Genomic DNA, 26,189 nt, shown 5'->3' with positions numbered 1-26,189 from the left:
AGCCACACCCCATGGCATGGCAAAATAGCAAATAAAAAAATAATATGATGTATACGATTATGGCACAAGTCATATTCTAATTGAATGTTCATGAAAATGACCTTTCCTTTTCAATCTGCAGCGCTGTATTTTTCTGTAAAATGCAATATGGTAACTTTGAGGTGTTCTGTACACAGATGGTGTACAGAACACCTCCCAGAAAAGTAATTTCCTGCTTGTGTGATTGGCTCGCTGATTTTTCCAGAAGTCTGCCCAAGTCAGATTTTGGTCATCCCCTGCAGCACAAGTGTCATTTTTGGTGAGCTACACACAAAGGGAAATAACATCTAAGGGGTTGCAGACCCTGCCACTTTCCTCATTACAGCCCTGCAGGTGCAGCAGCTGATTGATAACTATAAAATCATTCACATTCACTCGGCACTTGTACTCAAACAGCTATTTCTTCAGAACACTAAAATGTAGGAATTTGCAACAAAGTTCCCAATGTCTCAAACGGGAGTGTTTTTTCCTCAACAAAAATTGAGTTAAGCTTTAAATGTAAGAACAACAGGTATGGAAGAACTGTAGTCTGAAGAAGCAGGCAGATTTAACAACTTCAGCTGTTTTACCTGTATCTGTACCTTTTATGGATCAAAGCATTTTTTATATTTCAGTCATAGGCCTATTGAATGAGTGATAACTTTTTGATCATTTGCGATAATAAAGTAATGCATTTTTTTCAGGGCAAACAAGATATAACCGATCAAAAAAGAATAACATTTTAAATACTTTGCATAGTAATTCACCCAGTGAAAGTGCACGTACATTTATTCTGTTCAAACGGGGCAAAAAAAATAAATAAAAAAAAATGAATGTTATTACGCTATCTCCTGTGCTGGAGAAATGTTTGTCATTGATTTAAAACAAATAATACTACATTTGGCCACTAGATGGTGCAAAGTATCAGGAAATTCTTTGGTACTTAGCTCCATCTTGTGACCAAATGCGGTATGTATGCACCAATATACAGTACATGCACTTTTACCGAATTGAATTGCTGTGCAAATTTTTTAAACTCTGTTGTTTGCTGAGTTTGTTAAAGTGGAACTATTTGTGAGTAGGTAAGCTCTTTAATGCAGAAGATACATGCAATGTCAAAATTGAACTTACTTTCCTGTTCACAATCCTATTTAGAATGTACACTGTGCGGCGCATGCACCTTGGCAGCGAAACAAACTCCTGTGCACATGTGTTATGCATAGCTCCCAACTGTCCTTGATTTCTAGGGACTGTCCCTGATTTGTAACAATGTCCCTCTGTCCCTCTTTCCTTCTCATTTGTCCCTCCTTTTGGTGTGATCTATATAGTTGTATATGTAGCGCTGACAACTGTTGTTTTTAGCCATATGTGTGTTATGCAGTACATAAGTTGTTATAGTGCCATCTTGTGGATAATTGAAAAGGTACAATACTTTTACGTTTCATGATTAAGTGAAGTGACATGGAAGTGGTTGGTTGTTTACTTCGGAACTTTAGCTGTGACCCACCCACAATGCTCCTGGACAAGAGGAGAACTGAACTGCATTGTGGGAGGATATAAAAGGGTAAGGAGCGGCCATTTTAGGTCTCTTGTTCCTGGGACGCGTGGCCTGCCAGCAGGACTCTGTGGGTGTGTGTGTCCCACAGGGTTGCGGCCTACTTTGAGAAGGAGCGGAGCAGCTGCAAGGATCCTGCTGTCGTATCACAGTGTGCTAGAGCAGCAGAAGTGATCATTCTGGAGACCTGTGGGGAGGTAACCGAGGACTCCTGGTCGTAAGTGAACGGAACAGTGTGACGGCGTGGTGGTGCCTCCATACGGACTGAGAACTGCTGAAACTGAGACATCCATCTGCCTGGATCCCGTGTGGTGAGAGGGTTAACACCCGGAAGTTTGTTTAATACTACACACACACTTAAAACTGTTACAGAGTGTTGCTGGGACTGATAGTCCCACAGAACAAGTTAGGTTGGAAAACAGTACATCTGCATAGACTTCAGTATTCAAGAGCGGACGCTAGATGTTTGTCTTCTTCATATGAGAACCCTTAGTCAGTTTGCCGGATTATAACTGCCTTAATGTATTACCTTACACTGCGAAACACCCAAGAGGAACCCCTTGTGGATTACAATTACAAGTTCTTAGCTAGCGAAGACTGAAGATGTCAAGACTATCTTTTTTATTGCAGGGCTCTGCATTTATTTACTAGTATAGTGACTTTACAGTTTACAGCAGGGGGAGCTCCCTGGTATAGATATATACAATTAGGTATATTTGTGTATGTTACCAATTGTCATAACTATTTACTATACTATTGCACTACGTTGGTGTGATAGTGTAGTCATTGTAATAATCCTTTATATAAATATACTACTTACTCAAAGAAAGAAGTTATTTCTGGTTATTATTGAAGTTTGTGTGCAGTGTTGTTATTTCTCCTGCAGGTGGAGCTACAGAAACCCAGGTAGAGGTAAATATAAATATAAGTGCATATTGTGGGTTAAAGTCAATACTCATATCATTACAACACTGCACTACAGCTGTGCCAAGGGGATTGAACAATTTAAGAGGGGTAAAGAGATAACAGGACAGGCCTGCTTTAAACCAGCAGCTCCACCGAGAGTTAGTGCTACATATATAAATTGCACTTTTTTAATTTTTCAAAAAGTGTTTCCCAGTGCTAAACCTGTTATCCAATTTCTAAATTGCTGCATTTGTAAATGTCAAAAGCCAATATAAATTAATAATAGTTGTAAAAAAAAAAGAAATTGTGGGTTTAACTAATCTTTTTTTTTGTATAATTCTGTATAATTTTGTTTAATGTTTATATAATTTTCTTCTATTCCGCGCAAATTCTGACACATCATAAATCATATTTTTTTTGCTAGAAAATTACTCAGAACCCCCAAACATTATATATGTTTTTTTAGCAGACACCCTAGGGAATAAAATGGCGGTCAGTGGAACTTTTTATGTCACACGGTATTTGTGTGGTCATTTTTCAAACGCAATTTTTTTGAAAAAAAAACATTGTCATGAATAAAAAATAAAAAAATAAAACAGTAAAGTTAGCCTATTTTTTTACATGTGACAGATGATGTTATGCTGAGTAAATAGATACCTCACATATCACGCTTTAAAATTGCGCATACACGTGGGATGGTGCCAAACTTCGGTACTTCAGAATCTTCATAGGCGACGGTTTAAATTATTTTATAGGTTACCTGTTTAGAGTTACAGAAGAGGTCTAGTGCTAGAATTATTGCTCTTGCTCTAACCTTCGCGGTGATATCCTACATGTGTGGTTTGGACAGCGTTTACATATGCGGGCACGACTTACGTATGCGTTTGCTTCTGCGTGCAAACACGCGGGGACATGGGCACTATTTTTTTTTTTTTTTTACACTTTCCCTTTAACAATTTTTTTTTGGATCACTTTTATTCCTATTACAATCCCTTGTAATAGGAATAGTGAGTGACAGGTCCTCTTTGTGGAGGGATGTGGGGTCTATAAGACACATCTCTCCTCCAGGCTGGAAAGCATCAGATCAAAAAAAAAAATGACGATCTGATGCTTTTCTAGCCGAGATCTCGGCTTTGTTTACTTATGCCGCCCGAACGTGATGTCATAACGTCGCGCTCAGGCTTCCGAGGATTATAGAGATTGCCGGGGACCATCTGTGCCTCTCTTCCGGTGCTGGCTGATTCGTTCTACGGGTCCCCGATCGCACGGGAGAGCCGGAGAAGCACCGGAGGGCAGTGGAAGGGGGGGCATCCCCTCCCATCGCCGATAAGAACAATCAAACAGCTGAACATGCGCTATGATTGTTCTTATTGTGCTCAGAATCGCCGGCTCCAAAAAACAATATCTGGATGATAGATGTATGAGATAAATCCATGCAATGGATTAGGTATTTTGTTATGGGTGTGGCTGTTGCCTCTACAGATACAATACCACCTAGGTGGAATGTATTAGAAAATGGTAAAAAAGCAGGAGTAGTATGGCGCTGCCCTTATGGAGATAAAACTGATTTTTTTCTTTGTAGTGAACAATAACTCTATGTGTTACCTAGTATCCATAATTCCTAAAGTATTGCTTTTAAAGATGGTTATTATAAACCTGTGTGTGCCAAAAAAATTGAGTATTTTTATATTCAAATCTGTGACTGGTGCTGGATTCTTGCTATTAAAAGTAAAATAGCAACATAAGGTGCTTCAATTAATCAACAAAAGTGCATTATGCAAAATCAATAAAGTGACCAGTGCTAAATCATACCAGTTCATACAAAATTGTGCAAGATGTATAAGATAAAACCACGCAATGAATTAAGTATTTTGTTATGGGTGTGGCTGCTGCCTCTACAGATACAATACCACCTAGGTGGAATGTATTAGGAAAAAAAAAAAAAGCAGGAGTAATATGGCGCTGCCCTTATGGAGATAAAACTGATTTTTTTTCTTTGTAGTGAACAGTAACTCTATGTGTTACCTAGTATCCATAATTCCTAAAGTATTTCTTTTAAAGATGATTGTTTATAAACCTGTGTGTGCCAAAAAATTGAGTGTTTTTATATTAATCTGTGACTGGTGCTGGATTCTTACTAATAAGAGTGAAATGGCAACATAAGGTGCTTCAATTAATCAACAGAAGTGCATTGTGCTAAATCAATAACGTGACCAGTGCTAAATCATACAAATACATACAAAATTGTGCAAATCATCCATCATAAATAGTGACTGATGTGCTGTAACCAGTATTAATTGGATAGGAAAAGTTCCGTTTGTGAGAAAAAAGTTCTTTTTGGAGTGTTTTGAGGTGTTCAATGTTTGAGGATCAAATATCTGTAGGAAAACTTCTTATCTAGGTGCTGGTTCTTTAATTAGTGCCTTGTCTGCATGCTCTGACAATGCTTGCACTCACCGGATTCTCCTTTCCCCTGCAAGGGTATAGGCGGTCACAGTGTCTGCCACTGTGTAGCAATCAAGGATGTCCCCCAAACTTCACTTGCATGTTATGGTGTGATATTTACATGTAAAGGAAAGAAGGGATACCCATTGCGTAAAACCATAGGAGAACGTTTATTAAAGCTTAATAAATATATGTACTCACATTTCAAATGAAAAAACGAGCATAAGAAAAAGATATCGAATTCCCTTTGTTAGAGGTGCTGCAAGGCGTCCGTAGCCTGCCCTATGCGCGTTTCGTCGTCAGACTTCTACTGGGGCGTTCATCTTGCTGCACCTCCTGAGTTTAAATAGTGTGGCCCGTAATAGGTGCAATTACTAATGAATCAGTGGCCATTTTTGCTAAGGTTTTGAGGACCGAAGCCTAATGGAATTGTCCATTGAGTTGTTATTGCTGCCATTTTGTTGGGGATATTGTGGACCGAAGCCTAATGGAATTGTCGATTGAATTCTTATGGCGGCTATTTTGTTGGGGATATTGTGGACCAAAGCCCGGGTAGCGCGCATGCGGTTTGATGTTAATGAGGGAACGTGAGGTCCGAGCTGTCAGCAAAGAACGTCACTGTTAACCCTCGGCCACATTCTTTCTTTCCCCACTTCCTATTGGAATCTAAGCCGACTTCCGGGTCGGTGACCCCCCAGGACGCTACTAACGGGTTTTCTTTCTTTTTTTTTTTCCCTCATTTCCTCCTCCCCTTTTCCTTTTTTTTTTTTGGAAAAAAAAAAAAAAAAATATGCACATACTGGTCCCACTATTAATCTGTGTTCTAATGGTTCAAAATATATTTTCCAGAGATTAACATTTTAAACATTGCAATGAAATTAAAAATCAGGAAAAAATGAAAAATAAAATGAAATAGAAATAAAAATATAAAATAAAAGTGAAAAATTAAAATGTTTAATTCTTTTATTTAAAATTTCACAAGTAAAATACATAGATAACATAAATCCAAAAGAATATGTTTAAACAATAAAATAACATAATATTTGTACAAAATATATTTTTTAAAAGTACATTTTAAACAAGTAATTACAATATTTACATAACCCTCCCACCTCCCTTCCAAAAACCCACCCACTTCCCTCCCCAAAAACCCACCCAAAAAACCCCAAAAGTACATAACAACAATAAGGTCATTCCACAATATATATATGAAGAATATTTCAACAACAACAAAAAGATAACAAGAACATTTAACAAAATAACCCATTCCCAACCCTCATTAGCGAAAAATGACAAACTATCCCTATTATATACTATCCCTCCACCCTATCCCTACACAAACAAAAAACACTCCTATACACTTTCTCCACACTGTCCCTTTATCACCATCTGTACTCACCCTGAAAAACAAAAATAAAAAGGTTAATCGTTCAAGAATAAACATCAGTAACATAATTCCCATATTAACATTATATACACCATTGTTTCCACTCCAATTTCCATAACTTCCTTGCATCCTTTTCCCCTAACTTCTTATAATCGTAACATGCATAATTGTAAATCTTTCCTCGGACCATGGCCACGCATTCTTTCACTTTAACCACTTCCTGCCTAAAAATCAAAATATTCCGAACAACCCACAAACACTCTTTAATACAATTCACAACAATCCATAACAACCTCTCCTCATTTCTCCCCAGATCACACAAACCATATAACACCATCTCATACGTTACACTATTCACACCAGTCAAACCCTCAATCATCTTCTCCATCCTTTTCCATATTTTCTTCGCATAGCGACACTCCCAGAACACATGTACCACCCTCTCAATCCCCCCACACCCCAATCTTGGACACACCTCACTGTCCACAAAGCTTCTCCTTCTCTGAAACTCTCTTGTAGGCAAACACCCATACACCCCCATCCATGCAATATCCTTCTGTCTATTATCCACTCCCTTACAGCACACATTCTTCCAGACTTTCTTACATTCAGCTACTCTTAAACCACCTATTCCTTCCATCTCCTCCCTTTCTTTCAATATTTGCATAACCTTCTTACTCTCACACCATTTATCTCGCGTCACATCTTGCAACCCATACCTCCTCATACACCTTTCAATCCTCACAGAAAACCAAGGCGCAACAAAACATACAGGTTTCCTCAAATCAACTTCACACAACTTATATTTCCGTAACACACTCCCACATGCATATTTTACCATACACCCTGCAACATTCTCTTTCTCACTTAATCTCACACACATACTTACATACTTCACCACCAGAAATGTCTCAATACTCACCATACCTTTCCCGCCATTCATTACTCCTTTCATTACTTTCTCTCTTTTCAACTTCTCCATCTTAGACGACCAAAAAAAGGAAAAACACACTCTCACAATTTGTTTCATCACTCTATCTGGAGCTGGAAACACATAATATAAAAATATCAAAATCGGAATCACAACAGCCTTCACAATCAACACCTTCCCTTCCAACGACAAAGAAAAGCCTGGAGCAACAGAATGCAATGATGTATGCAAAGGGCGCCCATGACAGTGGTAGCAGTGAAAGGGTTAAAGAAAGTTATAATGTGGAGCCGAGGGGGAGGGAGGATCAGGGGAGGGGCTATTTAAAAGGGGTTCCCGCTCTGGGAGGGACAACAGAAGGAGCAGGAAAGTTGTTAGGAAGGTCACCAAGAGGTTAGTGCTGCACCATGGCTGAACTTGAAGGGCTTATGGCCCAGTTGCGGGCGGAAGCGGCGGTTCGGGGTGCTGAGTGGCTGCAAGAGACTATCGCAGCCGCGCTACAAGCATCCACGGTACCAGCAAGTGGGGGAGAGAGAAGCGGCAACAGAGCGCGCCGTTCTCGTCCGCCCGAGCGGTTCTCGCCGGACCGCGTGACGTCAGCACAGCGGCACCCGGGTGGTCTGTCTTCCAGACTCCCGGGGGGCCCACCGGCAAAACGAGCGGCGGGAGGAGAGCGGATCAGCGGGAGGACGGCCCCGGCGGGACAAGAACAGAGGCAGGCAAGTGAACCGGCGCGAGTGCGGCCTACGGGACGGAGACACGCGGAGAGCGCAAGCCCCGCCCCAAGGATGGCGGCGGTGCGCTCCGCCATCGCCAGCACAGCAATGCCTTTAGGGATCCCTGGGCCTTCTGCTTCCTCGGCAGGGGACAGGCAAGATGGAGAGAGCTGCAGAGCTGGCCTAGCAACTACAGGAGCGGAGGCCTACAGGACTGCGGTAGCCCACACCGGTCCTGGGAAGGCTGTCCGGAAGTCCACGGGTGGCTTCGCTGCTCGGAGGAGGGGGAGGATGGTGAACAAGGCGGCAGCCGCGGCCCTCAGCCCGGGCGGGCCTGCAACGGAAGGAGAAGAAGAATCGGGTCGGAGCGGACGAGATGAGGAGTCCGGATCGGAGGAGGATGCGGCCCCCCTGTCCAAGAGGATGGGGCCAGAAGAGAGCAGAAGGTCGGCTGATGGGACAACACCTATGCAGCCAGGTGAGCCAGCACATGGTATTGCAAGGTCTGATGTAAATACTGCAGCAAGTGTAGCTACGGGGTCTGGGGGGTCAGTACACAGCATGGTGGGGTCTCCAGGTTTCTTGGGTTTTCTAATAGGAATCAAAGAACTGGTGCAGAGGTTAGAGGCGGAAGCGAGGACGGTGGGGGACCCGGGAGCAGCTTGGGTTCAGCAGTCAAGGACAGAGGTGGGAAGTGCAGGGGGGGCCCTGCCACCGGTGGTTGCAGGGGAAGTTACAGCGGGGGTAGCTTTGCAGACGCAAGGAACCACAGAGAATGGAGCTGCGCAGGGGAAGGATAAGGCAGCGCCGTCAGGGGAGGCGGTTCCGAGGAAGGACATCATTAGGCTGGCGGACGCGGCTCGCTGTGAGGTGTATGTGTGCTACGAAGGACCGTTAGGGGCACACTTGAAACAGGAAGTGCGGGAAAAATTATGGAAGGGTGAGTATGTGGAAATATTTTCATTGTTGCCCTTGGAAAAGTTCAATCTTGACAGAGTCAAGCCGGACGATTCCAAAAAAGATGATGAGGAAAAGAGGAGATATAGGCTGATACCCAGGACATTCACGAATTGGTTGCAAGCATTTGCGATCATGGCAAGCGTGATAGGGGAGAAGCACCCGGAACACTGTTCGGCGCTTTTCTGCTATCAAGATGCGATAGGAGAAGCGTATAGAGTGTATGGAGGTAATGCATGGTTGCGTTACGATGAACAGTTTAGGCAAAGGAGAGCAGTTCGCCAGGAGTTACGTTGGGACCACAAGGACATTAGCCTGTGGATGCGTTTGATGACGACGGCGCGGACAACGAACCAGTTTTTTCAGGGGGGAGCCGGTGGACCGTCAGCCCAGGGACATTCGGCTGGAAACAAAAAAGGGGTGTGTTGGCAGTACAACTCGGGGTCCTGTAAGTTCGGAGGAACATGTAAATATAAACATGAGTGCTCAGGCTGTGGGGGTACACATCCCTCATCCAGATGTTTTAAACAAGGAAAGGGTCGACAAGGAGAGGCTGGGAACAAAAGGGAGGACGCCGGTGATAGTGGAAAGGATGCGGCCGTTCCTCGGTAAGTACCCGGACAGGAAGGCGGCGTTACTATTGGAAGAAGGCTTTGCAATGGGTTTTCGGATTCCATGTAATTTATCGGCGACTCCCCCAGTGCCCAAAAATTTAAAGTCGGCCCTGCAACATCCGGAAGTGGTTTCTGAGAAACTACAGAAGGAAGTGGCCTTGGGGAGAATGAGTGGTCCTTTCCCAGCAGCACCAATAGCGGAGTTGGTAGTATCTCCGCTGGGGGTGGTGCCCAAAAAGGAGCCCAACAAATTCAGGCTCATTCACCACTTATCCTTCCCCAAAGGGGGGTCAGTGAACGATGCCATAGAACAGGAAGCATGCTCGGTGACTTATACGTCATTTGATGCTGCGGTGCGGTGGGTGAGACATTATGGAAAAGGTGCTTTGATGGCTAAGGCAGATATAGAATCAGCTTTTCGATTGTTGCCAGTACACCCGGATAGTTTCCGGTTGCTCGGGTGCCATTGGAATGGTGGTTTTTATGTCGATCAATGCCTACCCATGGGTTGTTCAGTGTCATGTGCGATATTCGAACAATTCAGCTCCTTTGTGGAATGGGTGGTAAGGGATATTTCCGGGGTGAATTCGATAATTCACTACCTGGATGATTTCTTATGCATAGGCCCGGCTGCTTCTAGAGTCTGCGCTGTGTTGCTGGCTTCTTTGCAACATATAGCAGGAAGGTTTGGCATTCCATTGGCGGATGAAAAGACGGAGGGACCCTGTGCGGTCATCACGTTTTTGGGCATCGTGCTAGATTCGGAGGCGATGGAATGTAGACTACCTGATGAAAAATTGGAGGACTTGAAAAAAGAGGTGGCAGGGTTGATAGGTCTAAAAAAGGTGCAGCTGCGTAAGCTACAATCGGTGTTGGGCAAGCTGAATTTTGCTTGTCGCATACTGCCAATGGGGAGAGTGTTTAGTCGCCGGCTGGCGGCCAGCACGAGCGGAATAAAGTCGCCAAAACATTTTGTGCGCTTGGGGAAAACACATAGGGAGGACCTGAAGGTATGGCACACCTTCTTGGAATCCTTTAATGGTAGGGCAATGTGGATGTCGGGTCCAGTCAGCAATTTTGATTTGGAATTGTTTACTGATGCCGCAGGATCAACAGGTTTTGGCGCTTTTTTCCAAGGACAATGGAGCGCGGGTCCATGGCCACAATCTTGGGTAAAAGAGGGCTTCACGAAGAATTTGGTTCTGCTGGAATTGTTTCCAGTAGTTCTGGCTGTGGAACTATGGGGTGCATCATTCAGGGATCTGAAGGTGCGTTTTCATGGGGACAACATGGGGGTGGTGCAAGTGATAAATAGGGTCACGGCGTCGTCCCCGCCAGTGATCAGGCTGCTGCAGCACTTAGTCTTGCGATGTCTACAACTGAATGTTTTCATCCATGCTGTGCACTTACCGGGGGTAGAAAACGTCATTGCTGATGCACTATCTCGCTTCCAGTGGGACAGGTTCCGAGTGTTGGCGCCGGAAGCGGAACAACAGGGGATACCTTGTCCAGACTGGCTGTGGGAGATTGCGCTGGCATAATCGAGGGATGGATTAAGCGGTCGGTAAGTGGGCATACATGGGCAGCATACAGCAAGGTATGGCAGGAGTGGCTGGCGTTTGGACAAGCTTTAGGGGAGGAGCCCATAGGACATGGGCTACGTTCTTTGTTGCTGTACTATGTGGCAAAAAAATTGGACGAGGGGGTGTCGGTGTCAGTGATGAATGCACAGTTGGCTGGTTTGGCTTTCCTGTTCAAGCTACAAGGGCAGCCTGACGTCACCAAGGATTTTTGGGTAAAACAAGCTTTAAAGGGTTATAGGAGGGCAGTAGTCAAGCGTGATTCAAGGAGACCGGTAACTTTTGAAATATTGAGGGGGATTGTGGAGCAACTAGGGGAGGTTTGTGTGTCTGCGTACGAAGTCACCTTGTTTAAGGTAGCTTTCGTGTTAGCATTTTTTGGCGCATTTCGGATAAGTGAGCTTGTTAGCCCTTCCAAAAAGGTGCAAGGGGGAATTGGGTTTCAGGAGGTACAATGGGAAGAGGAAGGGGTAGCGATCTTTTTGAGGAAATCTAAGACGGATCAAGGGGGAAGAGGCAGGATGGTGCGGGTTTATCCAATTCACGGTTCCCCCCAGTGCCCAGTGAGCACGGTTAAGGAATTCTTGAAGGTTAGACCAAATGTTCAGGGCCCATTTCTAATACATTTGAATGGTAGTATGTTGTCACGTTTTCAGTTTGGGGCTGTGTTTAGAAAATGTTTACAGGGGCTGGGACTGGTGGAGAAAGAATTTTCATCCCACTCATTTAGGATTGGAGCTGCGACTGAGGCGGCCAGGTTAGGGATGGATGTTGAAGTAATAAAAAGGATTGGGAGATGGGAATCTAACAGGTTCCAGTCTTATGTGCGGCCTCAATTGGCTTTAAAGTTGTAGATGACGGGGGGATTACGGGGTTGCTATAGGGGAGGTATTAGAGGTGGATGTTACGGCAAGTACGATTTTTTGCATAGTCAATGTTGAGGATAGTGTTTTGTTTTCTTCTATTTTCAGGTGCAGAGACAAGAATGGTCTGGATTATGGGCCATTCTTATGTATGTTGGGGGGCTCGGAGGGGAGACGCTCGGCCTGAGGGTAGGCAGCTAAGTTTTAATAGGAGGGAGGTATGCATAAAGTGGTTCGGTATACCAGGGATGTTGTGGGGTAGGCTGGTTCAGGAGGTACAGAGGTATGCCAATAGGGAGGGACCTCCGGACGTCCTGGTGATACATGTAGGCGGAAACGATTTGGGCATTCGCTCGATGGTAGACATCATACGAGATATTAGATTTGACATTTGGCGTCTGTCGACGGAATTTCCGCAGATGATCATTATCTGGTCGGACATGGTTGCCAGGCTGTCTTGGAGAATGGCCAGGTCTGTGGAGGGTGTGAACAGAGCAAGGAAGAAGATCAACAGGGAAATTAGTAAATTTGTGGGCAGTATTGGGGGATTGGCAATTCGGCATACAGAATTAGAATTTGAGACATGGAGGTATTTGAGACGTGATGGGGTACATCTCAATGATGTAGGTACAGATTTATGGGCTCTAGGCCTACAAGATGGTATACAGCGAGCGCTTCGGGTGTGGAGGGGCACCCAAGAGTAAGGTGTTACTATTGGGTTGCTGTGGCGGGCGTTGGTCTGGGCAAGGGAAGGAAGATGGCGGAAAAAGTAAGAGTGGGGATCCAACGTTGATATGGGTCCGGAGGTTTTTGGTTCCCGGTTAACGGAGGTTAGCCGGGAAGTGATAATGGGGCACTGCGGTCACGGCAGTCTCTGAGCCAGCTTGTCGGCTTGAGGCCTATTGGAGTTTTTTGGACGAGGGCTGCAGTGCTATATTTGGTATGGCCATCAGTTTTGTTTTTGCTAAACCGGTTGCTCAGACCAACGCTCTTTGGAATTAATAAGTTGTATAACAGATGTTTTTGGTTATGGTTTTTTATGATGACAGAATTTTATATATTTTTATAGATATGTTAAAATAAAGTAGGCTGCTACGGCCTTTTTTATACTCCAAAAAGAGCTGGTGTGGTTGTATTATTTGAATAAAAGTATAAGGGTTTGGAGTATAGGGAATTGACATCTGTTATCCAATAGTCAAGAAAAGCCTGGAGCAACAGAATGCAATGATGTATGCAAAGGGCGCCCATGACAGTGGTAGCAGTGAAAGGGTTAAAGAAAGTTATAATGTGGAGCCGAGGGGGAGGGAGGATCAGGGGAGGGGCTATTTAAAAGGGGTTCCCGCTCTGGGAGGGACAACAGAAGGAGCAGGAAAGTTCCCGCCCACCCTCCCTAATAGCTAGGTAAAGGGGATTGTAGAATGGTATGGTGTTTTCTTCTGTTAACAGGTGAAGAAGAGAAGATGTCGTGGCAGCGGCGGGCGTTGGTCTGGGCAAGGGAAGGAAGATGGCGGAAAAAGTAAGAGTGGGGATCCAACGTTGATATGGGTCCGGAGGTTTTTGGTTCCCGGCTAACGGAGGTTAGCAGGGAAGTGATAATGGGGCACTGCGGTCACGGCAGTCTCTGAGCCAGCTTGTCGGCTTGAGGCCTACTGGAGTTTTTTGGACGAGGGCTGCAGTGCTATATTTGGTATGGCCATCAGTTTTGTTTTTGCTAAACCGGTTGCTCAGACCAACGCTCTTTGGAATTAATAAGTTGTATAACAGATGTTTTTGGTTATGGTTTTTTATGATGACAGAATTTTATATATTTTTATAGATATGTTAAAATAAAGTAGGCTGCTACGGCCTTTTTTATACTCCAAAAAGAGCTGGTGTGGTTGTATTATTTGAATAAAAGTATAAGGGTTTGGAGTATAGGGAATTGACATCTGTTATCCAATAGTCAAGTCCTTAAAGACCAAAAATCAATTTTCTTCTTTACTTTCACTAATGCATCCTGCCAACTCTCTCTCCCGTACAAATCAGAATCAAACTTGACACCTAAAATCCTCACTCCTCCCTCACAAAACTTCCAACCACACTGTTCAATCCCCCTCTATACACCAACAATTTACACTCACTTTTCCCCATATTCACACAAAAACCACTTACCACACAAAAAATCTCAATCAACAACTTCACTCTTTTTAGCCCTGCCATATCTACAAATCACTGTGACATCATCCATATATCCTATTACTTTCATAACCCTGCCACCACTCCCTGGCACCTCCACCCCTCTCACACACTTATCTTTCATCAACATCCTCAACAGAGGTTCAATCACACAAATAAACAACACGGGTGATAATGGGCAACCCTGTCTCACACCCGACCTAATGCTTATATCACTCGTCATCCACCCATTCACCAAAACCTTACTTACCATACCTCTATACAAACACTTAATCCATCCAATCAACACCTCACGTAACCCCATTCTCCTCAATACTTTAAACATAAAATCATGCGACACTCTGTCATACGCTTTCTCAAAATCCATGGCCAACACTGCCACCTCCTGCTTCCTCTCCTTACAAAACCATGACACATCCCTCAAACTCACCAAACGTTCTGCAATAGACCTCCCAGGCACCGCACACGCTTGCTCCTCCCCCACCAATTTCTCTACCACTGCACGCAACCTATTCGCCAATACCTTCGCCACCACCTTATAATCTACATTTAACAAAGATATAGGCCTCCAATTTTTCAACTCTCGCTTGTCACCTTTTTTATACAACAAAACAATCACGCTTCTTAACATAGATTCAGGCATCCTCCCTTCTTCCAAAACTTTCATCACCATCTCAGACACGCAGTCACCAATCACCTCCCAAAACGTACAATAAAACTTTTTTGTGGTAAATTAGGGCCTCGACTTATACTCGGAACGACTTATACTCGAGTATATACGGTATTAATTGATGATACTCAATAAAAGTAAAAAACGTGCACTATAAATAATATACCATATACATATCACATGCAAAACTCCAATAAGATCATATAAGTGACAGGTGATGTAGAAAAATATATATACATATAACCATATGAGTGATATGTGATGCTTGAGACAACGAATTGTCCTTATTTGTGAAAAATCCTCCAACACAACATCACACAGCAATGTGCAGTGAAGAGTTCCAAAGAAAGCAATGGTGCATAAAGTGTTCCACAGGAAAAAATCCAATTGCTGAATCAAAGTGCCCAGATCATGCCGTGATGTGCCTTGGTGACCCCCAAAGTGGTTGCGCTCACCTTAGAGCGTGTGACACAGTGTTCAGCTGCGTCAATACACGCTATGGAGCCACCCCTGGGCTCAGTGATAGATAACAGATGATCTCCAAATAGGCTCTCTATGGCTCCACAGGCATCATACCAAGAAAATAAAAGGACTATATAGTGTGATATCGCCACATACTTTATTAAAAATACACCCAATCCCCACACTGGGGTACTCACATTTTACAGGTGCTATTGTGCACCATACAATACATGTCGAAATAGCGCTAATCGGCGTGCTGCGGGGTGTAAGAAATCCTCAGCCCAGCTCTGTGCTGATCGCTCTGTCCTGGCCCCTCCCACACTTAACAAATCCACCTTCCCACCATATACCTTTTTAAAGAAAAAACGCATACACTTCTCATCCTTCTCCATCACTACCATCCTTGCTTGTGACATAATCTCTCTCCCCCTCCGCTCCATAAAGACTCTCAATTTTCCTCTTGCTTACACCAATTCACACCCCACATTCTCTCCCCATTCCCTTAGTTCTTCCAAATATTCCAATCTCTTCAGCCACCATTCATACGCCTCACGTTCCTTTTTTGCAATCTCACAACCTTTCCTTACAAAAAACCTCTTAGTCTGATCTTTCACCCACTCCCACCACTCGATCACACTTAAAAAATCATTCCTCCTCCTTTTAAGTTTCCCAAAAAACTCAACATACTCTCTTTTCACACACTCATCTTCCAACAATTCCACATTCAACTTCCACACACCTTTACCATACATTACCTCCGATTCCATACTCACAACACATTCGATCCGACCATCGTCCGAGAAAGGCTCCCATTGAATGGTAAAAGGTTCTGACTGCAAATTTTTTGAAAGAAAACAAAAATCAATCCTAGATTGAACAGTACCCTTATCACTAAAATAAGAAAACCCACCACCTTCACCCACATCCCTTAACCCAAATAACCGCAACACCTCACCCAACTCCTTCCCAGATTTATCAACATCCCCACCACCACCTCCACCCCCACACCTATCCCCATTACGTAAAATACATTTAAAATCCCCCAACACAATAATAGGATCCCTCCCCCCCCAAAAAAACTTCATCTTCTCAAACAAATCCAATCTCCCCTTTTTATCAACCGGTGCATACACACAAAATAACTTAAAACAAACACCCCCATACTCCAAAGTAACAAACAAACATCGTCCCACCTCCACCTTCCTTAAAATCTTAATTTTATTATTTTTAATCAGGATCCCCACGCCACTATTCCTGCTCCGACCCAACGACCATACCGCATCCCCCTTGGTCCGTCTTGCAGTATATGGTTCCTCCCTCATATTGCAGTCCTGCAAGCAAAAAATGTCATTAGCATACCTGGACAAGATGTTAAAAATTGCTGCCCGTCTAGATGCCGTCCCAATGCTTCTGCAATTGAGGGAAGATACCCGTAAGGCCATAGAAAATTAGGAAGGGATCACATTCCTGTCATTTTTTCTTTTTCCCACTTTTATCCCTGGCCCTAGTCCTCGGTCCCACCCCTTTTTTCTTTGCCTTCCCTTTTGGTACCTTGCAGTACCCCATCACCTCCTGCAGCTCGGACACCTGACCAGTGCTCACATAAGATTGTGCCTGTGAGGAGTCCGAGTCGATCACCACATCCGATGCTTCAGGGCCCGGAGAGTCTGAAAGGGAGCCTATGACCTGGGAGGACTCAGCCGACTTTCTTTTTAGGGAGAGCTGTCCCACCTCCATCTCCTCCTCCTCCTCTGAGTCCTCCGATTCCTCACCGCTCCCCTCCGACTCCCCCTCGGCCAGGAGGTGCCCAGGAACACTCTCCTCAGGTACAGGAGAGGCCCCCTCCTCCCTCACGGTGTCAACAGGGGAGGGACCTGGCTCACCCTCCATAGGTGGGCAGACATCAGCCCGCGCCACCACTTCCTCAGGTAGCACCACGGCCTGCTCTACGGAGTTCACCACGATAGTTGGTACGGAACCCAATCTGGCCACATCCGCATAGGACAACACCTGCCTGCCCACAACCACCTCAGCCTCCATAGCCTTTCCCGCCACAGCTAGTGGAGCGGGCTCAGATGCTCTGTTCATCTTCGGGCATTGCTTTGCAAGGTGCGTCCTATTACCGCAGATGTGGCAGCTCTTCTTCTCCGGACACTGACCGGCTACGTGACCCTGCTTAAAGCAATTGCGGCATGTCAACCCGGCCTCGCACTGGTCTTTGGTGTGCCCAAAAGCAAAACACTGTCTGCAGAAGAGGGGCTGGCCAGGGTACCACAGATAGCCACGGTTCCTTCCGATGGAGAAGGACTGAGGGGGTGCCTGACGCCAAAAATGCCCTCCTGATCCGCCCTAAAAGTCACGCAAAATCTACGCTGCCCGTTAAAGGTACCTAGCACACTCGTCAGCTTCACCCCTGCTGAAACTGACTCGCAGTACCTGAACAAAAAGGCAGCGATTTCCCCATCCTGTACAAAAGGATTGTACATATGCACAGTGATGGGGACCCGCACTTTCGTCTCACCCGACAGGAATGTGATCCCTTCCAGCATCTCGTCGCCCTCCTTCTCACTCTTCTGTAGCATACATGTCTGCAGATCTTCCTTTTTACAGAAAGTAACATCATACATTCCAGTGGTAGGGAAACACTGCATGCAAAAAATGGTTTCTCTCGGCATCCCAAAAAAGTCCTCAATCAACTGCTTCTGAATGAAGTGCAAACCGACATCGTTCCTTCTAGGCTCGGCCACGACCAGCCTCAAAGTGTTTGGTGCTCTCGGCGGCCCCACCATACCTACGCCCACCAATCCCACAGCCAACTCATGGATGGTAGGGAAAAGCGATCACTCTCGTGCACTCCCGGTGGCGTCCCCCCCAATAGCAGCATGGGATGCACACGAAGGAAACACCCCAAGGCCGAGAGGGACTGGCACCGGTCGTTACCTAATGACAAGATCAAGGCCATAACATGCAAGTAAAGTTTGGGGGACATCCTTGATTGCTACACAGTGGCAGACACTGTGGCCGCCTATACCCCTGCAGGGGAAAGAAAAATCCGGTGAGTGCAAGCATTGTCAGAGCATGCAGACAAGGCACTAATTAAAGAACCAGCACCTGGATAAGAAGTTTTCCTACAGATATTTGATCCTCAAACATTGAACACCTCAAAACACTCCAAAAAGAACTTTTTTCTCACAAACTGAACTTTTCCTATCCAATTAATACTGGTTACAGCACATCAGTCACTATTTATGATGGATCATTTGCACAATTTTGTATGTATTTGTATGATTTAGCATTGGTCACTTTATTGATTTAGCACAATGCACTTCTGTTGATTAATTGAAGCACCTTATGTTGCCATTTCACTTTTATTAGTAAGAATCCAGCACCAGTCACAGATTAATATAAAAACACTCAATTTTTTGGCACACACAGGTTTTTAAACAATCATCTTTAAAAGGAATACTTTAGGAATTATGGATACTAGGTAACACATAGAGTTACTGTTCACTACAAAGAAAAAATCAGTTTTATCTCCATAAGGGCAGCGCCATATTACTCCTGTTTTTTTGTTGTTTTTTTTTCTAATACATTCCACCTAGGTGGTATTGTATCTGTAAAGGCAGCAGCCACACCCATAACAAAATACTTAATTCATTGCGCGGTTTTATCTTATACATCTTGCACAATTTTGTATGGATTTGTATGATTTAGCACATATCACTTTATTGATTTTGCATAATGCACTTTTGTTGATTAATAGAAGCACCTTATGTTGCTATTTTACTTTTATTAGCAAGAATCCAGCACCAGTCACAGATTTGAATATAAAAATACTCAATTTTTTTGGCACACACAGGTTTATAATAACCATCTTTAAAAGCAATACTTTAGGAATTATGGATACTAGGTAACACATAGAGTTATTGTTCACTGCAAAAAAAAAATAAGTTTTATCTCCATAAGGGCAGCACCATACTACTCCTGCTTTTTTACCATTTTCTAATACATTTCACCTAGGTGGTATTGTATCTGTGGAGGCAGCAGCCACACCCATAACAAAATACCTAATCCATTGCGCGGATTTATCTCATACATCTATCATTTAGTGTTTACGTATATTACGTTAAACAAAAAATCTGCAGCAATGGATATTTTTAAATATACCAACAACAGAACTATCAACTTAATAGAGGTTTTCAACCAAGAACAAGTGGTCAACAAACAGGATATAGACGGTCTCTTTAAACAGCTTAAACACAGCATTGAAAAACAACTAATGCCGCGTACACACGGTCGGACTTTCCGGCATACTTGGTCCGGCGGACCAGAGTGTGCCGGACAATCCGCCCGTGTGTAGGCACCGGCGGACTTTTCCGGCGGACTTTTTCCCAAAAGCCCGCCGGACCTAGATTTGAAGAAAGTTCTAAATCTTTCCGCCGGACTCAGTTTCGGGCGGAAAGTCCGCTCGTGTGTGTGCTGGTCCGACGGAAAGCCCGCTCGTGTGTAGGCTGGTCCGACGGACCAGATACAACACGAGGGCAGGGTATTGCATCTCACGCTCGCTGCAATAGGAAAAACACATTTTCCTATTGCGGCGAGCGCGGGGCATACCAGGCCCTTAGGTCTGGTATGGATTATAAAGGGAAGCCCCTACGCCGAAAAAAACGGCGTGGGGTCCCCCCTAAAATCCATACCAGACCCCGATCCGAGCACGCAGCCTGGCCGGTCAGGAAAGGGGGTGGGGACGAGCGAGCGCCCCCCCCCTCCTGAACCGTACCAGGCCGCATGCCCTCAACATGGGGGTGGGTGCTTTGGGGGAGGGGGGCGCCCTGCGCCCCCCCCCCCCCCCAAAGCACCTTGTCCCCATGTTGATGAGGACAAGGGCCTCTTCCCGACAACCCTGGCCGTTGGTTGTCGGGGTCTGCGGGCGGGGGCTTATCGGAATCTGGGAGCCCCCTTTAATAAGGGGGCCCCCAGATCCCGGCCCCCCACCCTATGTAAATGAGTATGGGGTACATGGTACCCCTACCCATTTACCTAGGAAAAAAGTGTAAGTAATAAAACACACTACACAGGTTTTTAAAATATTTTATTAAACAGCTCCGGGGGGGGGGGATCTTCCTCCGGCTTCGGGGGTCTTCTTCCGGCTTCGGGGGTTCCTCCGCTTCATCTTCTCCCGGCGTCCGGTTGGTTCTTCTCCGCTCTCTTCTCCCGGTGTTCCTGTTCTTCGGCCGGCTCCTCTGCTGTCTTCAATTAGCTCTCTTGCCAGCAGAGGTCCGGACTTCTGGGCTTCTGGGCTTCTTCTCTTCTCTTCTCCAGATGTTGACACGACGCTCTCTCCTGCTGGACTGCTCTCCGAGGGCTGCGTTGTGACTTATATAGGCGGAGACCCCGCCCCCTTTTGATGTCACAGTCCCTGGGCATGCTGGGACTGTGACGTTTTAGGGGGCGTGGTCACTGGGTGATGTTGACCACGCCCCCTAAAACGTCACAGTCCCAGCATGCCCAGGGACTGTGACATCAAAAGGGGGCGGGGTCTCCACCTATATAAGTCACAACGCAGCCCTCGGAGAGCAGTCCAGCAGGAGAGAGCGTCGTGTCAACATCTGGGGAAGAGAAGCCCAGAAGCCCAGAAGCCCAGAAGCCCAGAAGTCCGGACCTCTGCTGGCAAGAGAGCTAATTGAAGACAGCAGAGGAGCCGGCCGAAGAACAGGAACACCGGGAGAAGAGAGCGGAGAAGAACCAACCGGACGCCGGGAGAAGATGAAGCGGAGGGACCCCCGAAGCCGGAAGAAGACCCCCGAAGCCGGAGGAAGATCCCCCCCCCGGAGCTGTTTAATAAAATATTTTAAAAACCTGTGTAGTGTGTTTTATTACTTACACTTTTTTCCTAGGTAAATGGGTAGGGGTACCATGTACCCCATACTCATTTACATAGGGTGGGGGGCCGGGATCTGGGGGCCCCCTTATTAAAGGGGGCTCCCAGATTCCGATAAGCCCCCGCCCGCAGACCCCGACAACCAACGGCCAGGGTTGTCGGGAAGAGGCCCTTGTCCTCATCAACATGGGGACAAGGTGCTTTGGGGGGGGGGCGCAGGGCGCCCCCCTCCCCCAAAGCACCCACCCCCATGTTGAGGGCATGCGGCCTGGTACGGTTCAGGAGGGGGGGGGGCGCTCGCTCGTCCCCACCCCCTTTCCTGACCGGCCAGGCTGCGTGCTCGGATCGGGGTCTGGTATGGATTTTAGGGGGACCCCACGACGTTTTTTCGGCGTAGCGGGGTTCCCCTTTATAATCCATACCAGACCTAAGGGCCTGGTATGCCCCGCGACGGGGCTAGTAAGGTGTCAATCTCGCCGATAAAAGCGGCAAGATTGACATCCTTTTCTAGTCCCGTCGCACCTGAGTCACGTTCAAAATGAACGGACTTGTCCGTGTGTGGGCAAGTCCGTTCATTCTGAAAGTCCGCCGGAACTCCGGCGAAAGTCCGTCGGAAAGACGGGCGGACTTAGCCCGCCGGAAAGTCCCGGCGTGTGTGGGCAAGTCCGTCCGTTTTAAAGTCCGGCGCACCTGGCGGACAAAGTCCGTCGGAAAGTGTGCCGGACCAAGTAGGATAGAAAGTCCGCTCGTGTGTACGCGGCATAAGGGTTTGCTGGGATGTGGCCACCTTGGGAATGTATATTTCCCAAAACATTACACCAAGAAGACTCAGGTGGGACATCTCACCAAATGATGCAGTTAAAAATAAAGAATTGATGGAAGAATGGTACAGGTTTTTCAACGAAAGCGAAAATGCTTTACTACAGAAATTAATAGTACGGAGACAACATAAACTAAAGAACATAGAATCTGAAATCCTACAATTAAGAGACCAACTGATACTGTTTCAAGAAACAAAGGAATATAAGGATAAAGAACACAACCTACAGGAAACAATGAAGAAATATGACAAGGAAATACAACAGAAAAAGCAAAAAAAGTTTAAGCGAGATGTATTAGATTATAAAAACCAACATGTTTACAAGTGGCAATCAGATGAAAATAATATGGAAGAGGATCTTAACATCTCATTAACGGAAGAATCGAGGGACAATTCAATAGAAAGGGAAAATGTACCATGGCAGGAAGCAAGATCCACCCAAGCAAGAAACATCGTTGAAGGAGGGACAACCCCAAGAACTAGAAGGGAAGGAGAAAGCCTGGGACGCAATTTCAGACAACCAGGGAGATATGACAACAGAACACAACAACATAACACCGTTCCATTTACACCCAGGACCCCGAGATATCATAATAGATATTCTCCATTAAGGGATGAATACGAACATCACCATACCCCATATGGAGAAACGCAACAAAGAAGGGGTTTTTTTCCAACCGAATACAGAGGGAGACCTCCAACACCCAGGAGGGGACCACCAGTACACAGGGGATACAATGCACCCCAAAGGGAGAGAAGGCCCTACAGAGGACAAAGGGAGTGGAGGCCTTTCAGATTTCCCTACAGAAGTCAAAATTACGGATGGAATCCAAGGGCAACCAGAAACATAGATACAAGGAACAGGGAAAGGGAGGAGGAAACACAACGAGAGGAGAAGATAGATCATACCTACAGACCACCGAAATGGGCAAGAAGAAACGATACAAAGGAAAGAGAGGGGGGACTAAGAAAAAGGAGAAGGGAATATTAGGAAGTGGCATTTTTAATCTAAGTAATGTAAGTTTTAATGAAGAAGAAATGAAGGTATTGGATTTGGGCCTGAAATACGCTCCGGACAAAGAATTGGACAAATTCGAGGTGTTCATAGACCTACAAAAATTTGTAAGGAAATTAAACATTAAAAAAATTTTTGCAGCAAAAAGGAAGGAAAAGGACCAAGATAGCCAGGAGATTCCCTACTACAAGCATTCAAATTTGAAGAATAACTCAATTTTCAACCCTAAAACACAACAAAATGAAAGTCTAGTAGTTTTTAAAAAAATGGTAGAGAGAGATTTAAGGAAAATTAACCTAAAGAAAAACAAAAATACTAAAATTTGGAACACCATTAAAGAAATTGAGAAAAAGAAAAACATAGTGATACGACCGGCCGATAAGGGGGGGTGGGGCTGGTTATACTTAATAAAAAAGACTACGAAACGGAAATAGAAAGATTATTAAAAACACCAGATACATACAAGAAATTAAAAGGGAATCCAAAAGGAGAATATAAGAAAAAATTAAAAGCATACATCCAAAGAGGAGAAAAAAGAGGAGAAAAAAGGAGCTACATACCTAACCCCAGAAACAGCAAAGACCCCAGTCATCTACTATGTGCCTAAGATACACAAAAATCAATCCAGACCACCAGGGAGACCAATAATCAGTGGCATTGAATCGCTATTCTCAAGATTGTTAGCATACTTAGGCCCCTTTCACACTTATACGACTTGTCCCACGATTTTGTACTGCAAAATCGTATGACAAGTCATTCTCTATGATTTTCAATGACTACCATTCATATTGGCACGACTTTAAGTCGTGCCGACTTGAAAGTAGTCCCTGCACTACTTTGGTCCAACTTCTATGCGAGTTGTACTCCATAGACCTCAATGTTAAACCCTCAAGTAGCATGCAAATCGTGCCTGAATAATATAGACACGATTTCAGTACGACTTTTTAAGCACAAGCCTGGCTCGCTGATCGGGAAAGGAAAACGTTTTTTTCCTTTCCCGATGAGCGACAGGCAGTGCTGACAGCTGTCTGGTATGAATCCTGAGGGGGAACGCCGCGCCAAGTTTTAAATTAAAAAAAAAAACGGCGTGGGTTCCCCCCCAGGGGCATACCAGGCCCTTAGGTCTGGTATGGATCTAAGGGGAACCCCCTATGCCGAAAAATCGGCGTGGGGTCCCCCCCAAAATCCATACCAGACCCTTATCCAAGCACGCAGCCCGGCCGGTCAGGAATGGGGGTGGGGACGAGCGAGCGCCCCCCCCTCCTGGACTGTACCGGGCCGCATGCCCTCAACATGGGGGCCCCCCCACCCCAAAGCACCTTGTCCCCATGTTGATGAGGACAAGGGCCTCTTCCCGACAACCCTGGCCGTTGGTTGTCGGGGTCTGCGGGTGGGGGGCTTATCGGAATCCGGGAGCCCCCAGATCCCGGCCCCCAACCCTATATGAATGAGTATGGGGTACATGGTACCCCTACCCATTCACCTAGGGAAAAAAGTGTCAATAAAAAACACAGTACACAGGTTTTTAAAGTAATTTATTAGGCAGCTCCGGGGTCCTCTTCCGACTTCGGGTGTCCTCTTCCGACTTTGGGGGTCCTCTTCCGACTTCGGAGGTCTTCTTCCGACTTCGGGGGTCCTCTTCCTACTTCGGGGGTCTCCTCCCGGTGTCCTGATCTTCTGCCGGCTCCTCCGCTATCTTCTGCAGCTCAATTGCTAGCGGTGGCCTGGACTTCTGCCTTCTGCCTTCTTCTTTTCTTCCAGAGATGTTGACACGACGCTCTCTCCAGCTGGAATGGTCTCTAAACGCTCCGCAATGGACTTATATAGGCGGTGACCCCGCCCCCTTATGAGGTCACTGTCCCGGGTCATGCTGGGACTGTGCCGTCATAAGGGGGCGTGGTCATCACCCGGTGACCACGCCTCCTAAAACGTCACAGTCCCAGCATGCCCAGGGACTGTGACGGCATAAGGAGGCGGGGTCACCGCCTATATAAGTCCGTTGCGGAGCATTCAGAGACCATTGCAGCTGGAGAGAGCATTGTGTCAACATCTCTGGAAGAGAAGAGGGAAGAAGACGATCCAGAAGTCCGGGCCACCGCTGGCAAAAGAGTGGCAGAAGATAGCGGTTGAGCCGGCAGAAGATGCGGACACCGGGAGAAGACGCCGGAGAGACTCCCGAAGTCGGAAGAGGACCCCCGAAGTCGGAAGAAGACCCCCGAAGTCGGGAAAGGACCCCCGAAGTCGGAAGAAGACCCTGGAGCTGCCTAATAAATTACTTTAAAACCTGGGTACTTTGTTTTTTATTGACACTTTTTTCCCTAGGTGAATGGGTAGGGGTACCATGTACCCCATACTCATTCACATAGGGTGGGGGGCCGGTATCTGGGGGCCCACTTATTAAAGGGGGCTCCCGGATTCCGATAAGCCCCCCGCCCGCAGACCCCGACAACCAACGGCCAGGGTTGTCGGGAAGAGGCCCTTGTCCTCATCAACATGGGGACAAGGTGCTTTGGGGTGGGGGGGCCGCAGGGTCCCCCCCATGCCCCAAAGCATCCACCCCCCATTTTGAGGGCATGCGGCCTGGTACGGTCCAGGAGGGGGGGCGCTCGCTCGTCCCCACACACATTCCTGACTGGCCGGGCTGCGTGCTCGGATAAGGGTCTGGTATGGATTTTGGGGGGACCCCCACGCCGATTTTTCGGCGTAGGGGGTTCCCCTTACCATCCATACCAGACCTACGGGCCTGGTATGCCCCTGGGGGGAACCCACGCCAGTTTTTTTATTTAAAACTTGGCGTGGAGTTCCCCCTTTGGCAAAGTCATACAAAGTAGTACTGCTCCCAAATCGTGGTAAAATCGTGGCAAATCGCGGTAAAATCGCAACGAAATTGCGGCCGCAAAATCGCGGTAAAGTCACGTGACTTAAGTCGTATAAGTGTGAAAGAGGCCTTAGACGGATTTCTACAACCACTCGTATCAGAAGGAAAATCATATTTGAAGGATAGTAGGCAACTGATCAAGGAATTGAAGGATTTTAAGATAGAACAAGAAGATTTTTTAGTGACCATAGATGTTAATTCCCGGTACACAAACATTAGACAGGATGATGGCCTTAGCAGTGTTGAGTGGGCTCTACACAAACAAACTGATCTAAAAGGAGAGCAAATTAAATATATCACGGAAGGCTTAGAAATAGCC

The 26,189-nt window shown here is 45.9% G+C and overlaps 1 protein-coding gene across 2 annotated transcripts in view; it reads right to left on the bottom strand.

The window, feature by feature from the left end:
- The window catches only part of LOC141117019 (SLAM family member 9-like), a 202,549-nt gene that overhangs the window by 46,511 nt on the left and 129,849 nt on the right, over positions 1 to 26,189 (bottom strand). The window lies entirely within an intron of this gene.

This window comes from Aquarana catesbeiana, linkage group LG13 (genome assembly GCF_042186555.1).
Source record: "Aquarana catesbeiana isolate 2022-GZ linkage group LG13, ASM4218655v1, whole genome shotgun sequence".
NCBI classification, from domain to species: domain Eukaryota; kingdom Metazoa; phylum Chordata; class Amphibia; order Anura; family Ranidae; genus Aquarana; species Aquarana catesbeiana.
The sequence above is the reverse complement of the archived record's forward strand: the minus strand, read 5'-3'. Positions and strand labels throughout refer to the sequence as shown.